The 15,575-nt window shown below is 45.4% G+C and overlaps 1 protein-coding gene across 3 annotated transcripts in view; it reads right to left on the bottom strand.

Annotated features, from left to right (window-relative positions):
- PKNOX2 (PBX/knotted 1 homeobox 2) overlaps window positions 1-15,575 on the bottom strand; it is a 266,903-nt gene that overhangs the window by 99,670 nt on the left and 151,658 nt on the right. The window contains exons 3-4 of one of the 3 annotated variants that reach the window (XM_063671572.1): window positions 1,630-1,737; window positions 893-965 (exon numbers count right to left, since the gene is read on the bottom strand). The exons of 1 other annotated variant lie outside the window; for it this stretch is intronic. The gene's annotated coding sequence lies outside the window, so the exon portion shown is untranslated. The remainder of the gene's footprint in view (window positions 1-892; window positions 966-1,629; window positions 1,738-15,575) is intronic. One more of the 3 variants, XM_054439915.2, reaches the window with a different exon arrangement.

Raw genomic sequence — 15,575 nt, 5'->3', positions numbered from 1 at the left:
TAGTGTGTGTGTGTGTGTGTGTGTGTGTGTGTGTGTGTGTGTGTGTCTCGGGAGTGAGAGGGCAAAGGTCAGGGGTGATATTTGAGGTTGCCTCTACCCCATCTGTGGAAGCCTTCCATTCTACAGGAAGACATAATTCACAGCAGGATTAGCAGTCCATCAACCCTGTTACCCATATTCCACCATGCAGGGGATGGCAGGAACACCTCCACTCTCCCAGGCTCAGACTGGCTTGTTTGGACTCCAGCACCCGCAGCCTCAGCCTGCAGAGAAATAGGACTCTACAGGAGAGTTCTGCAGGAAGAGCCTCAGTTCTATTCTCAGTCCCAGAGAAAGCCACTGAACTTGGGCATCAGCACGCTTCACACGGATTCACCAGGTGTAGAACCCTTGTCCCTTTTTGTACCTTCTTCCCATCTTCTTCAAGCCCTGCCCACAGCTGCTGTCTACAGTGAACTCCTTGTGACATCACTCTGCACACAGACTCCAAATGTTGAAAAGGCTCAACTTGACCCTGAAACGGGCCTCGCCCAACCCACACTCAGCGAAGACTTGACCTGCATAGATACCCTCCCCTCAGCTTCCACTGCGAGGAGCCACAGCTCTCCCATGCCACCCACCCTTCGTTGTACCTAGAACACAGAGCTCCCCAGACAGGAATAAGGATGAGCATTGTTGCCAGTCTGTCCTCAGACACATGGTCCTCTGAATAGACTAACTAGCTGCTTGGGGAGCTGGGCAAAGAGACATTCATCTTTGCGATTAACTCTCCCTCGTTCCCTCTCTCCAGGGAAACCAGCTTTGTGAGGAATTCGGCAATGATTTCTGCTGCCAAAATGGAGACTGATGAACTGTAAGATCATGGTGGCCCTAAGACATCAGGGAAACTTACAAAATCCTGGGCAAGGTCCTTTGGAGTTGGGGCCCAATCTCACCATAACAGATCCAGCCCTTATCATGGCATACTGGAAAGAGAAAAGGGTTGTTTTGGATAACTGGATTTCTAAATCCCTGACTATATTGATACTTACGTCTGTGGGATCATGAAGTTACTTAAGGGGATTTAAAAATCCCTATCTGATAAGAGGATTAAATGAGATTCTCTATTCAAAATGCTTTATACATTCAAAAGAACCGTTTCTCAGAGTTCATCAGAAACACCTGGAATGCAGTTTCCATACATCAAAAAGATTTGGGGTGCAGGTTCCTGAGTCCTAATCCTGACTCAAAGCATCAGAAGCTTTGGCTTTGGGGTCCTGGAACTGCATTTTTAAGGAACACCCCCGCCCTGCCACCACCAGGTCATTCATGGGTGATAATGTTTGCTCCAGAGGGTGGTACAAATGTGATCATCATCATACTAAGCAAGGCCCCACCCATCAGTATCAACAACCATTTATTGCTCACCGAATAGATGAAAAGAGACAGGAATAAGGCCCAGCACTCCTCCTCAAGGAGCTAAGGAGGTGACATAAAGACATGAGAATAATCATGCAATGATTGGCTTTGAAGGTTGTTCATGTTAATTGTCAGCTCATGTTCTGAGCTCATTCTAGAGGCCTTCAGAAGAAAAGATAACGTGCTTGGGGGGTGTAACTATATGTTAAAGGACAGAAGAGCATTTCTTACTGTTCGGGTGATCCCGGGGGCCTCTGAGATGGTCCTCAGGAGACTCACTCCCCTCTTTCTACTTCCAGCTGGGCCAGAATTTCTTCCTGTCTGCTAGAGCCAAAGCACCTGCAAAAAAGCATAGAGCAGCTCTCAGCAGGGAAGGCAAGAAGTGCAGGGACAGTCAGAGAAGAGGCGCTTCTGAGCTCTGTTCTCCCCTCTCCAGACCTCTCCAGGATGTCCTCTATTCTGTAATTTCCCTTGCAGCCATTTCTCCTGTATTTGCCGTTCAACTGTCTCTCAATGTGGTCACTGAGGCCCATGGAGCCACTGTAGCCATGCCTTGGTCCCTGTTGAACACACCCTGATCACTGTTGAACATGCCCTATTGTTGCCCATCTGGCTTCCTGACACCAGGAGTGCCTGTGGCCCTCGCCCCCAAGTGTGAACAGGTGCCTGTGAGTGATTTCTGCAGTGCTGGGAAGACCACAGCTGACATCTTGTATTAAGGCTGTGGGGAAACTCAGAGGAAGGGGGAACAGTGGTAGATTTGTCAGGCGTGCGGATAAGTTGCAGATCCAAATGATAGTGGGCTTCGACTGGGGTCTGGAGAGACACTGAGGGGTTAGGGTGGGTGGAGAGGTGTCCAGGGCAGCAGGGAGGAAGAGTCGGAGGGGAATGGACCTAAAGCAGCACTTAGCAGTAAAGGACAACCTGTGGCCTCAAGCTGGCTTTGGCTGCATGACTTATCTTTATTTTTAGATTAAAGTGAATTAATTTTGTTTCTCAATATTTGAAATGGACTGTGGTGTTGGCAAATGGGGGCTGGGTGGTCAGCACGGCCATAATGTCTGGCCGGACACTCCTCAAACAGTCCCATCAATTTCTCCTTGTGGATGAGTTGCTAATTGGACTTCAGTGAGGCTGTGCTTGGAGCCAGGATGGCAGGGTCGGGGGAGGGGGCTGCTCCGAGGCCTGGGCGGCACTTTCAGAGCAGCATCGGGAGAACCGCTGGCCAGGAGGGCCTGCCCTACACCAGAGGTAAATGCATCTTTAACATCAACAGTTCCTTCCTAGTTAACACCATCTTACTCTCCCTGTAAAAACACCTCAGTAAAGACTGTAATTAACTGGTGACATGACAACAGGAGGAGCTAAACCGTGGCCCAGGCCGGGAGCTGCAAGGGGTGGTGGTGGTGGGGTGGTGGAAATTTAGACATTTGCCTGAACAATGATACTTTCTCACCTCCCTTCTGGTGTGTGTGTGTATGTGTGTGTGTGTTTGTGTGTGTGCACTGCTGGGAGGTGAGGGTGGCAGAGAGACAGCATCCAGGATCCTGAGGGAGGTTTGAATTCCTGGTGGCAGAAGAGAGGAAGCCAAGGGTGCTGGGAGGTGGGATGAGCTGAAGGAAGCAAGGATAAGCAGGGTGGTTTGTGAATTTCCATTAACAAAAGCTCTCTGGATTAAAACAAAACACCTCCCTTCTTTGTACCCCAGGCTCCTCCCAAGAGGAAATAAGAGATACCAGCCATTGCCTGCCCTGGGCAGCCCCTGGGAAGAGCCCAAGAGACCAGGGACCAGCTCACAGGCATCATCATGGTCCAGTTACTTCTAGCTTGTTCCCTGCACCAGGTTTCTCCTCCATGTGACCTTGTGAACTCTGTGACCGAGTCCCAGTTCTGTGGCCACCCCAGCAGCAAACCTGGGAGATATGCCTGATTCCTCCCTCCTCCAAGCCTCATCTCCTTTTCACTCCTCCATCACTATCCCACTTCTCATCCTCTTCCAGTCAGGGCTGAAGATATCTTCCCTACTTTCCATCCCCAGCTGCACAAGCTACAAAGGGCCCTTCTCCCCGCCATCGGCCTTCTTCCCACCATTGGCTCCTCCTTCCCACCTTCGGCCCCACAGCGCACCCCTGCACTGCTGCTTCCAGGCGGAGCTACCAGGACAGGTGACTTCATTCATGCTCTTCAAGGTGTCGTCCATGCCAGGCACTACCGACACAGCCGTGAGTGCCTCACACCTGTGATGGGCTTACAGCTGTGGCACCACCTCCTCCAGAAGTACAATGACTTCCTGCTCAGAGAAGGCCTTCAACACACATCTGCTCATTGTCTAGAAAGCAGCTGGCCCCGACTGCCTTTCTAGACTCATCTTCCACCCTGCACCAGTGGCTCTCTACTCTCCAACCACTCACAACACTTGCCATTCTCCAAACCTGTCCACAACTTCCCACTCCCCTCAATGCCCGATTCTATATTTCTATCTGATCAGATATTTCTACCTGAACCATTCTTCAGTGTTCATGCAAACATTCTGGCTGCTGTCTCCACAGCCAGAAGTAATTTTTCCTCCTCTGTGCTTCCAAATAACATGCTGCTTGTCATTCTCTGAAAGCTCTAGTCACATCCTGTCTCATGCTATGGTTATCTTAGATATCTTTCATCTCCTTCCAAACTATAAGCTTCTCATGGGCAGAAGTCCTATCTTAAATCTGTATGACTTTTTCAGTTCACAAAGTACTTTCATGTGTAATATCTTCTTTAACTCTTAAAGCAACCTTTAAAAGTAGATATTTTAATATGATGATTTTGTTACCTTTAAAAAATAGCAAATGCTTCTTGTAAAAAATAGATAAATAAGAGGAAAAATGTTAAGTTAGTAGCAATCCTACAATACAAATATAAGCTACAGTTAATATTTGGAGTAAAATGCTTCTTTTTAAAAAGCAGTATCATATTTTCATACTGTTCACTAAATAGCCTTTTATATTTAACAACATATCATAAACACCTTTTCATGTAGGAGGAAAATATATTATAATTTTAACGATTATGGCATTCCATTTATGGGTATACTATAATTACTCAGACAGATTCTTCACATTTGTTGTTTAGATTATTTCCAGTTTTTGCTATTACAAACATATAATGACTATTCTTGCAGTGGACTCTTGCTCCAGACTTGATCATTTTCTTAGGATAAGTTTCTGGATGTGGAATTGCCAAGTCCAAAGGTGTGTTCATCTTAAGGAATTTTTACAAATTACTTGTAGGAAGGTCACACCCATTTACATCCTATCAGCAGCCTATGAGAGATGCCTTTCCCTTGCCAGGTAGTTGCTCTTATTTTGTAGATGTGGAAAATGAGGCTTAGGAAAGTCAAGCACAGGGCTTGCCTAAGAAAACAGCCAGCAAGTGGTGTGTCTTCTGACTCCAGACATTTTGTTCTCCCAAGCTCTCTGCTTCTCTTTGCCCTTCTATTTCTTACCAATCCAAAGAGAGTGCTTGCAGTAGTAAGTGCTAAATTAATGTTGCACTCCCGGAAAGAGAGGCAGAGGCGGCTGTGCCCTGAGTGGTGGGGTGGGCCAATCCTGGAAGCTTTGCTAACATCAGCCTTTTCCAGGTGTCTGAGGCTGACTTGGCAAATGACAGATCTGTTCTTCGGTAGCTTTTTACTACTCCCTCCTGCCCTGTTCTGGGAAGGTACAAATTGCTTCAATTTAGTCCCCATATATTAAGAATCTACCTTGTGCTGGGGCCTGGGCATCAAAGACACAACACACACACTATCTGTCTCTGTCTCTCTTTCTCACTCACTCTCTCTCTTTCTCTCTCTCTCCCCTGCTCTCTCCCTGTCTTCTAGGTGCTTACAGTCTAGTGGGCAAAACAGAAGGTAAAGAAATAATTGTCACCTACAATGTGTGTGTGATGCTGCTTCTGACTGTCAGCCTCCGGATCCCACAATGGCCAGAGCAGGGCTCAGGGCCAGGGTCAGGGCTGGAGAGGGGAGGAAGCCCTGCCTGCCTGGTGTGGCCTCCAGCTTCTGTCTCTTTCATTGTGTCCCTCCTGGCACTGGGGTTCCAGGGCTCCCTCCAACATCCTGCCATAGCCACGTGTTCCTTGTCTTTCTGCTCTAGCTGAGCCTCTGCTGCCCCCACCCCAAGATGACACAGACGAGCTACAACTCAGAGAGGAATCACTCCAATATTAGGGAAAGAAGCTGACCCTGTTCTCTACTCAGGGAATAAAACACACATTTGAGAGAGGAAGGACGATCAGAGGTGACACCAGCATGCCCCCACACAGGGCACTGCTTCAGGGCTACAATACACTTGGAATTCTCCTTTGCAGAACTGACAACTGCCGAGTTCCATTTGTTTCCCAACAGCCTACAGAAAGCTACAAGGCATAAATACAGTCTGTAATCTCCTTCCTGTCACTGCCAGCAATTCCACCAAGCACAAGGAGGACCACTCACATGACAGAGAGCCAGGATGGCAGGGAGGAGGAGACCCCTGATGGCCGCGGCCATCCTCCCAGCCTCCAACCCGCCTCTTGCCCTCCACACTCAAGCTGTGTGCCCCTTTCTAGATTGCAGGCAGAGGGACCCAACGATCTCCTTTTTGTCACCATGCAGAGCTCTTCCTCTCTGAAAGCTAATAAGCAGCACAGCAGGCAGGGCCAAGCCACAGATGCAGACAGAAAGTCAGAGAGAAATGGAGGGATGGGAAGACACGGGGCTGTGTGACCCAATGGCCCGGATGGTTCGGGGGACAAGAAAGGATGCAAGAGCTTCATATTGAAGATAAAGTTCCTCTGTCCTCATGACCTCCCCACCTCCAGCACTGTAGCTCCCACAGGCCTCTCTCTGCCTATCCAAGTTCATTTTACTGGACCCATCTACGGACATGGGCTGGCTTCCCCACAGATCACCTTTGCCTGTTTTGCCAACTTGTGCTTAGGCTTTTTGCAGATGAGTTGGATAGGTGAAGACCAAGCCTCTGGAACCTGTGGCCAGAGACCCAAACCAAAGGCTTGTCCCCTGTCCACTCTAGGAAGGTTACCCCACTCTGGTATCTATCTCAGGAGCATAAAACACCAAGGTTTTTGTCCCAGTTGGCCCAAGAGCCTAAAAAATCATCTGTTCTCACTCTGGAGCCCACCGAGGACCTCTTCTTCCATGAGTGCAGTGATGAAAGTATGGTTTGCCTATGCGGACACCCCAGCAATCCCTAATAGCTGATGTTTGTGAATCCTCAGGCTTCACCTCCCTGCTGGTGGGGGTGAGCTATGGAGGCATGGCAGCCAGCATCAGCTTCGCCACACGTTTGCTCTGTGATGTTGGATGAAATATGCCACCGGTTTGAATTCTGTTTCCTCCTCATCATTATTGGTTTTCATCATTGCCATCTATAAACAAGGGGCTGGACCTGACAGTGTGACATTCTCTGATCTCATTCTCTGATGACGCTTGATCAGCTGTTAAACTCAACTGTCATCCCAGGGAAAGCCTCAAATTTCACCAAAGCAATGAGGCTGATCTCAAAGAGACCAATGCCAATCCTCTAGAAAGAGAGGGGTTCTTTGGAAGCTAAAATAATTCATTGACTTGTTTATGGTGTTTCTCCTCTGCTCAAAAGTCTATAATGGCTTGCCAGGGCCTGAAAGACAAAATTGAGATTTCTTAGCTTCCATTCTTCCCCTTCATAATCAGCCTGACCCTACCAATCTTACCTAATCCCCCACTACTTTCAAATCTGAAACTTTTCTCCAGCCAGGCCAGGCTGCCACTGCCTCACAGCCAAGCACACCCCCTGTGTGAGCTCCCTGGCCCTCCTGGCCCACCTGCCACGCTTCCCTTTCCTCTGTTGTCCAGGTCCCATCCAACCTGCAAAGACCAGCTCAAGTCCTGCCTTTCTGCAGCCGAATGAACTCAGATCTTGCCCTCCTCACCCTATTACTGACCCTTGATCTTACTCAATTTTGTGAGCCCCTGCTTTGTGCGTGAATCTTAATCTCCCCTCAATGTCATCATAAGCTTTTGATTGTGAGACTTTCATATTTCTCTTATTCCTTCCATACATACCTAGGTGAGTACTGTGCTCATGGAGATCATGGAAAGTATTGTTCCTGTCACATGAAGAGGAGGTGCTACTAGAAAATATTAAATCAGATCAATGCTGAACGAGCTCAGTTGATGATTTGCTTACTTAGTTATTATTATTCATTGCCAAAGGTATTACATTTCTTTATATTTCAATGTGTTCTTGAATTGAGAGCTGTTGACTAAACTATGTATTATTTTGCATGCTTCCTGCAGTAATACTAAGTGAATGTGGGAGAGAGAATACAATGGGTGGAAAGGTGAAGTCAGACAACCTTGAATTCCGATCCTAGGTTTCCGTTTTCCTAGCTGTATAAGTCACGGTTTTCCTACTTCTGTAAAATGGTTACAATAATACCCAATTCACAGGATGCTTCCTGGGATTTGATGGTATTACATTAGACGTGTGATATGCTTAGCAGATAACAAAGGGCTTGGCAATGACATAGACTAAGCCTTTCATAAATGATGACTATTGTCATTAGTGACAATGATAGCAATAATAACTTTTTTAGATCTCATCTAGCAGAATCTTACTCATCCTCTGAGACTCAACTCTGTTAGATTTTCTCTCAGGCCACTGAGCCCCATACAGGGTGTCTGTCATTCCTTCCTTTCTGCTCCCCTAATACCTGGGACCATATCTTCAAGACAAAGTCCAAAGTCCTTAGCCATGAACTCCAGGCTGTGTCACTGAATTATCTGTTCCTAGGTGTGTCCCTCCCAATAAGCTCTGAGTTTCCAGAGAGCAGGGACTCTGTATTCCTCACCGTGCACTTCCAGCCCTGGCCTACCATCAGGCTCAACGTGCATCTATTAAATGAGGGAAAGAATGGATAAGCAGGAATGCCAGAAGCAGTCAAGAGATCTGGGCAGAGTTTGGCCAGTTACAAATTTTCTTTCTGGAGAAAGGGGCCTGGGGAAGAGATTGGTAATTGGGAATGCATCATGAAAAGCAAATGTCTGCTTTAATTCAGCTAAGACCAGCCCACTTGAAAGGGACTTTAGAAAAAGCCTTTCACTTGCCCAGCAGGATTTTCTTATTTGGGGAACCTTCAGCCCCATCAGAAGACTTTGACATTGAACACCTCTTCAAGGCCCTGCCTGTCTCTACTTTCCTTACCAAACTCAGCCTAGCCTCCTTCTCTCACTCCTCCCCTCCCATCCCTTTCCCCAGTGGTCAGACCCTCAGCCTCTGAGTCCTTGCTCTCTCCCCAAGCCAGCCTGCTTGATGACTCTGGGTTCCAAGGCAGGCTCCCCAGCTCCAATGGCTCTCTCCAGAAGCAGGTGAAGGTAAGTGCATCTTGGTACAATCTGTTTGTTTTTGCCTCTGCCACCAGATAGAGTGAGCTACATTTTCTTCCTTTCCATCTCCACGGCCACATCTCAGCTCAGCAATTCCCTCCTGATCCATCTCTCTGGGGGCTGCTGCATCCTCCACAGGCTGCACGAGGACCGTTCCAGCCACTTACAGCATCGTATGCACAGTTCTCTTCACACTTAGCCAGCCACATTGTGATCGTCTGGGTACCACTCTGGCACCCCACTCGATTATATAATCCTAAATGGAATCTCAAGCCTATAGAGCTCCCCAGAGCCTAAGATGTATTTTGTACATATAAGGTGTTCAGCGTATTTGCTGGATAAAGGAGTAAATACGTGTATATATTCAGCAGAAGACATGTGGAGTGTATAACACACCACATGCTGGTCTCCTTTACGAAGAACTATATTATCCAATTTATTATTTAAGCCTTGCAGGAACTTTGGAAAGTAGTTATTATTAGTCCTATTTTTAAAAAGGGAAAACTGAGGTTAGAAAGTTAAGTGACTGGCCCAAAGAAAACTGGTTAAGGGGTGAAGGGAAAGGGTGGAGTCCACCTGCCCATCTAGTCCAGGAAAAGCTATAAAGAGGGTGAGCTGCTTCTGTTCTGCCTCTCTTGGGAAATAAACAAGACGAATTCTTCTTCTCATCATTTGGTGAGTCGGTGACATTTCATTTGACAAAGAATCTAGGAAAAGCCTCTCTTGGGACTCGTTTTGGGACCAGGCTCTGATAATATTGCTTTATTGAAAAAGGATGCTAGGAACTGAGCTCCGGATGGCCTTTTACATGGAGTAATTTATGCAGGAAATGAGATATATATTTTTTTAAAGAAACACACATTGATCTACACAGTCACAAAGACAGCAGTGACAACACACACAGACACACACGCACACAAACCCCAGAAACACTGTCACAGACATACAAAGGCACAGATTCCAGTTCAGGGTCATGCCACACACAGTAAGCAGCCAGAAGATTCCAAGTCAGATGGATACAGAGCCCTAGGCTCACACCCACTTGCAAAACAGTTGGAAGGCTCTCTCTGACTTTCCCTTCCATGCCTTCCAGGAGAAATTGTGATTTTCCCCACACATGTAAATTTTCGTTATTAAGGAACACAGAGGAAGCATGACATTGAAGAAATTAATCTCTCTGTGCCTCCCTGCCCTTCTCAGGGCTCTATTTCCTCCAGTGATGACCACACCGCTTATGGAGATGGTGCCAATCCAATGACCTGCACCCCGGGGCACAGCTCCCACTCAGGGAAGATTTACACCTTGTGCCTTGCAGAGGTTTCAGTCATAACCAGCTCCTGGAGGACAGCAAAGGAAGGCAACAAGGAAGGGAAATGAAATGTCTGTAAAATTCTTATTCAGATACTGCTGAGAAATGAATTTCAGAAGTGGAAGCGTTGGTAAAAAGCATTTTATTTAAAATGCCTTTCTCCCTAGGCTGTTTGTGAAGAGTTGGGATTTGAAAGGACATCTGAAACTTAGGACTTCCTTTCCAGCCATGGTGATTTTGACCTGGGCTCAAAGCAGAGCCCAGGATCCCTGTACTTACAAAATTGGCACCGAGAAACTCACGGATGCTGGAAACGCACTGGGAGCCAAGATACCTGGCCTCTATCCATAACTCTCCTGCATCAGCATGTCACTGCTCTGGGCCTCAGTTTCTCCATCTGCAAAGTGAGGTTAGGACCAGATGGTCCCTTCCACCATGGTCTGCATCAGGGGACTGCTTGCTCTGCCTTGGTCCAGTGTTAATAAGACTTTATGTACTGGGGTTATCTGCAAGATGATGTATACAACCCAAAGCATGTCCAATCCCATCCATTAACTTTTTGTTTATGCTTCACTGTAACTTTGTGAGGTTCGTAGTGCTGGTATCAATATACCCATTTTACAGACAGAATAAGCAAAACTGAGACTTAACTGTCTCGGCTAAGGTCACAAAAATAATCAATATTGAAATCTCAAGTTGATTTATTGGGATATTCAATGGAAAGGTGACCTGCACACTCTGGGGGATCTGGGGGACACAGGGGTGATGGCAGATGACTAACTGCTCCCCCTTCCAGCTCTGCAGCCAAGCATCTGCCACAGTGATTCAGCAGTGAGGGTGTCATCATCTATGGGGAGTTCTGGGCGTGATGCTGCCCAGGAGCCACTGGGCTCATCAGGATTAAACCCCCACAACAGCAGCGCCATCCTGGGTGGGGCGGGGAAGGTGGTCATTAGTGGGCTTCACTCCATGGAAGACGCAGAGGACAGCACCTTGTGACTGTGTCTGCATAAGAGAGGACAAGGACCCTCAGCACTCTCATAATGATGAAGAGGACAGGGAGTGGAGGGGGCTGTAGAACAAAAGGGGAGAGTCTGGAGGGATGGCTACCGGCACTTGGATATGCTTCCCAAAACTCGGCCTTTTTCTGCACTGCTGTTCCCCATTTTTCTCCAGTACCCTCTAAACTCTGACAATAAACCCTAGGACCTCAGATCACCCATTCCTATGCTCAAAAACATATATATATATTATATATATATAATATATATATAATATACATATATATTATATATATATTATATATATATAATATATATATAATATACATATATATTATATATATATATATATTTTTTTAATAAGACACATCTTTAGTGCAGGTATTCAAGACCTTTCATGATGTGGCTCCTACCTAACTTCCAGCCTATGACTCTCCTTCAAGGACACTAGGTCAGGGGCTGGCAAACCACACCCTATGGTCTGAATGTGCCTCTCCAAAATTTGCATGGAAACCTGATCCCCATTGTGGTGCTATTAAGAGATGGGGCCTTTTGGGAAGTGATTAATTTATGAGGGCTCTGCCCTCATCAATGGGATTAGTGCCCTTATAAAAAAGGCTCGAGTGAGCTCCTTTTGCCCGCCCTCTGTGTGAGGACACATAGAAGGTCCCATCTATGAGAAAGGAGCCGTCACTAAACACTGAATCTGCTGATGCCTTGATCTTAGAGTTCAAATCTCCAGAACTGTGGGAAATAAATTCCAGTGTTATATACATTACCCAGTCTAAGGTATTTTGTGATAGTAGCCCAAAAGGACTATGACATAAACTCACATAAACTCATAAGCCAAATACTGAGGCTGCCTGTTTTTGTAATTAAAGTTTTATTGGAACACAGCCACGCCCATTTGTTTACTATTGTCTATGGCTGTTTCCCACTGTGATGACAGCGTTGAACATGGTCAGCCCTCCATATCTGTGGGTTCCACATCCCAACTGCGGATAGAAAATATTTGGGAAAAAAATTTAATCTGTACTGAACATGTGCAGACATTTTTCTTGTCATTATTCCCTAAACAATACAGGAGGACAACTATTTACATAGCATTTACATTGTATTAGGTATTATAAGTAATCTAGAGATTTAAAGTATACAGGAGTATGTGAGTAGGTTATATGCAAATACTACACCATTTTATATAAGGGACTTGAGCATCTGCGAATTTTGGTATCCATGGGTGGTCTTGAAATCAGTCCCCCACAGGTACCGAGGGATGATTGCAGTTGCAACACAAGACCTGAACTATTTACTGTTCAAAATTTTACAGAAAAAGTTTGCTGATCTCTGCTCTGGGTAACAGTTAAACTATACTCACCCTCTCCTATACAGATTCCACTTTTAGATACCTCCAGGCCTTTGCTTGTTCCAAGACTGGGGTGCCCTCTTTCCATACTCTAATAGTTGAAATACAGTTCTTCCTCAAGGACTCAGCTCAAATATTATTTATTCTGTGATGCCTCCTGAATTGCTACAAAGAATTGCTCATAGCTCTTTACAGCCATGGCACATTGTTAGGATGACCCCACAATATATCATCCAAACTGGAGTAATTTTGAGAGTGAAAGAGAGCACAATGACTAATTACACAGCAACTACAGGTTGCAACTGAGACCATGCCAGGCAAAGCAGGTTGTGTGGCTGAGACGGGGTAATTTATGAACAAAAGAGGTTTAACCAACTCACAATTCAGCATGACTGGGGAGGCCTCAGGAAACTTACAATCATGGTGGAAGGGGAAGGGGAAGCAAGGCACGTCTTACATAACAGCAGGAGAAAAGGGTAAGGGGAACCGCCAGACACTTATAAACCAACAGATCTCATGAAAACTCACTCACTTTCACAAGAACAGCATGGGGGAAACTCATCTATGATCCAATCACCTCCACCAGGTCCCTCCCTCAACAGGCAGGGATTACAATTTGAAATGAGATTTGGGTAGGGACAAAGAGCCAAACCATATCATTGAGATAGGGCAAAAGTTAGGCCTTTGTGTCAAACAGCCAAGTTGTGAATTCAAAGGAAAAGTTCTTGAGAGAAGTTTAAAGTGCTACTCCAGTGAACATGTGATAAAGTGAGTGAGACAGTCTTATTGCTGACATGGAAAAAGTTTGAATGGTCTGGATAGAAGATCAAACCAAACACAACATTCTCTAAAGCCAAAGCCTAATCCAGAGCAAGGCCATAACTCTCTTTAATTCTATGAAGGCTGAGAGAGGTGAGAAAGCTGCAGAAGAAAAGTTGGGGCAGGGCACGGTGGCTCACACCTCTAATCCCAGCACTTTTGGAGGCCAAGGTGGGTGGATCACCTGAGGTCAGGAGTTTGAGACCAACCTGGGCAACATGGTAAAACCTCGTCTCTACTAAAAATACAAAAAAAAAAAAAAAATTAGCCAGGCATGATGGCAGGTGCCTGTACTCCCAGCTACTGAGGAGGCTGAGGCAGGATAATCGCTTGAACCCAGGGGGCAGAAGTTGCAGTGAGCCGAGATTGCACCATTGTATTCCAGCCTGGGTGACAGAGCAAGACTCTGTCTCCAAAAAAATAAAAAAATAAAAGTTGGAAGATAGCAGAGGTTGGGTTATGAGGTTTAAAGAAAGAAACTATAACATAAAAGTGCAAGGTGAAGCAGCAAGTGCTGATGTATTATAGAAGCTGCATCAAGTTATCCAGAAGACCTAGCTAAGATCATTGATGAAGCTGCATCAAGTTATCCAGAAGACCTAGCTAAGATCACTGATGAAGGCTACAGTAAACAACACATTTTTTCAATGTAGACAAAATAGTCTTATGTTGAAAGAATATGACATCCAGGACTTTCATAGCTAGAAAGGAGAAGTGAATGTCTGGCTTCAAATCCACAAAAAGACAGGTTGACTTTTTTATTACTGGCCAATGCAGCTGGTGACTTTAAGTTGAAGCCAGGGCTCACTTACCATTCCAAAACTCCTAGGACCCTTAAGAATGATGCTAAATCTGCTCTGCCTGCACTCTATAAATGGAACAACGAAGCCTCGGTGACAGCTCATCTGTTTACAGCATGGTTTACTGAATATTTTAAGCCCAATGTTGAGACCTACTGCTCAGAAACAAAGATTCCTTTCAAAATGTTACCAGTCATTGACAATGCACGTGATTACCCAAGAGCTCTGATGGAGATGTACAAGAAGATTAATGTAGTTTTTGTGCCTGCTAACACAACATCCATTCTGCAGCCCGCAGATCAAGGAGTACTTTTGACTTTCATGTCTTATTATTTAAGAGTACATTTTGTTAAGGCTCTTGCTGCCATAGATAGCAATTCCTCTGGTGGATCTGAGAAAAGAAAATTAAAAACTTTCTGGAAAGGATTCACCATTCTAGTGCCACTAAGAGCATTCATGATTCATGGGAGGAGGTCAAAATATCAACATTAACAGGGATTTAGAAGAAGTCGATTTCAAGCCTCATAGATGACTTTGAGAGGTTCAAGATTTCAGTGGGAGGAATAGCTGCAGGTGTGGTGGAAATAGCAAGAGAACTAGAATGAGAAGTGGAGCCTGAAGATGTGACTGAACTGCTGCAATCTCATGGTCAAACTTGAATGAATGAGAAATTGCTTCTTATGGATGAACAAAGAATGCAGTTTTCTGAGATGGAATCTCCTCCTGGTGAAAATGCTGTGCACATTGTTGACAACAAGGGATTCAGAATATCACATACACTAGGTTGATTAAGCAGCAGCAAAGTTAGAGAGAATTGATTCCAAGTTTGAAAAAAGTTCTACTGTGGGTAAAATGCTATCAAACAACATCACATGCTACAGAGAAATCTTTTGTGAGAGGATGAGTCTGTCAATACAGCAAACTTCATTGTGGTCTTATTTTAAGAAATTGCCACAGCCACCCCAGCCTTCAGCAACTACCCTCCTAATCAGCCAGCAGTCATCAACACTGAGGCAAAACCCTCCAGCAGCAAAAAAATTATGACTCGCTGAAGGCTCGGATTATCATAAGCATTTTTTAATCAATAAAGTATTTTTAAATTAAGGTATGTATGTTGTTTTTTAAGGCATAATGCTATTCCACACTTAATAGACTGCAGTATAGTGTAAACATAACTTTTACATGCCCTGGGAAACCAAAAGATTCATGTGACTTGCTTTACTGCCGTATTGTCTTTATTGTGGTGGTCTGGAATCCAACCTGCGACGTCTTCCAGGTTATGCCTGTAATGGAATGATCATCCTCAGGAACTGAGTCAAAGATTGGGAAGGCTACCTCTGATCATTTCTCAATGCAGTAAGTGAAGGTGATTGAAGATGAAGCTAGGGATTAAATTCCTCTTTCTTCTTACCCTGCACTTTCAGCTTCTTCTCCATGCAAAGCTGTCTTTAGGGGCCCAGTGCATAGAAGGCCACATACG

The sequence above is a fragment of the Pongo pygmaeus genome, chromosome 9 (genome assembly GCF_028885625.2).
Source record: "Pongo pygmaeus isolate AG05252 chromosome 9, NHGRI_mPonPyg2-v2.0_pri, whole genome shotgun sequence".
NCBI lineage: Eukaryota > Metazoa > Chordata > Mammalia > Primates > Hominidae > Pongo > Pongo pygmaeus.
This window is presented reverse-complemented; position numbering and strand designations above follow the sequence as displayed.